At 50.2% G+C, this 1,432-nt stretch overlaps 1 pseudogene; it reads left to right on the top strand.

The window, feature by feature from the left end:
• Positions 1 to 292: 292 nt before the first annotated feature.
• LOC126254638 (5S ribosomal RNA) lies at positions 293 to 411 on the top strand (annotated as a pseudogene).
• The last annotated feature ends 1,021 nt before the right edge of the window (positions 412 to 1,432 follow it).

The raw sequence follows: 1,432 nt of genomic DNA, 5'->3' as shown, positions 1-1,432 counted from the left end.
AAAGATACCCCAAACTGCGTGTTATCGATCCATTTCCTTGGTGTTATCTGTAGCATCCGGTGCGTTCCAAAGAACTGCAGCTATGTACGGTTTGTGCACAACAGTGCCTTCCCGAACCTTGCTAAAAACAGAGTTCCTTCTCTTTCTCGCCTGCCGCAGTGGCCGAGCGGCTCTAGGCGCTTCAGTCCGGAACCGCGCTGCTGCAATATTCGCAGGTTCGAATCCTGCCTCGGGCATGGATGTGTGTGATGTCCTCAGGTTAGTTAGGTTTAAGTAGTTCTGAGTCTAGATTGCCAACGGCCTTGCCGCAGTGTTAAACACCGGTTCCCGTCAGTTCACCGAAGTTAAGCGCTGTCGGGCTGGGCTAGCACCTGGATGGGTGACCATCCGGTCTGTCCAGCGCTGTTGGCAAGCGGGGTGCACTCGGCCCTTGTGAGGCAAACTGAGGAGCTACTTGACTGAGAAGTAGCGGCTCCGGTCAGGAAAACTGACAACGGCCGGGAGAGCAGTGTGCTGACCACATGCCCCTCCATATCTGCATCCAGTGATACCTGTGGTCTGAGGATGACACGGCGGCCGGTCGGTACCTTTGGGCCTTCATGGCCTGTTCGGACGGAGTTTAGTTTAGTTTTAGTTCTAAGTCCAGGGGACTGATGGCCTCAGATCTTCAGTCCCATAGTTCTTAGGACCATTTGAACCATTTGATTAGAGCCATTTGAACCATTTTCTCTTTCCGCTTCTGGGCCGTAACACTGTCACTTCTAATGGCCTTACACCACAGGAATCCATCTTTGTTGCCTGCTGTGCGTCCAGTGCCCAAAGGCAGGACAGAGAGTGCAATGGATTGTATGGCCCTGACCTGCGTCCCTCTCAGGGCATCCTGAGAACTGCTCCTAATTTAGTTTGTTTAACAACGTGGCTTCCCAGCTCGCCCTAGCACAGTCACTTCGTCCCAATTTGATTTCGACGTCCTGTTACTTATACACGGTGTTACAAAAAGATACGGCCAAACTTTCAGGAAACATTCCTCACACACAAATAAAGAAAAGATGTTATGTGGACATGTGTCCGGAAACGCTTAATTTCCATGTCAGAGCTCATTTTAGTTTCCTCAGTATGTACTGTACTTCCTCAATTCACCGCCAGTTGGCCCAATTGAAGGAAGGTAATGTTGACGTCGGTGCTTGTGTTGACATGCGACTCATTGCTCTACAGTACTAGCATCAAGCACATCAGTACGTAGCATCAACAGGTTAGTGTTCATCACGAACGTGGTTTTGCAGTCAGTGCAATGTTTACAAATGCGGAGTTGGCAGATGCCCATTTGATGTATGGATTAGCACGGGGCAATAGCCGTGGTGCGGTACGTTTGTATCGAGACAGAGTTCCAGAACGAAGGTGTCCCGACAGGAAGACGTTCGAAGCAATTGAT

This window comes from Schistocerca nitens, chromosome 4, assembly GCF_023898315.1.
Source record: "Schistocerca nitens isolate TAMUIC-IGC-003100 chromosome 4, iqSchNite1.1, whole genome shotgun sequence".
NCBI lineage: Eukaryota > Metazoa > Arthropoda > Insecta > Orthoptera > Acrididae > Schistocerca > Schistocerca nitens.
Note: the sequence above shows the minus strand (reverse complement) of the source record. Positions and strands in the feature narration are given on the sequence as shown.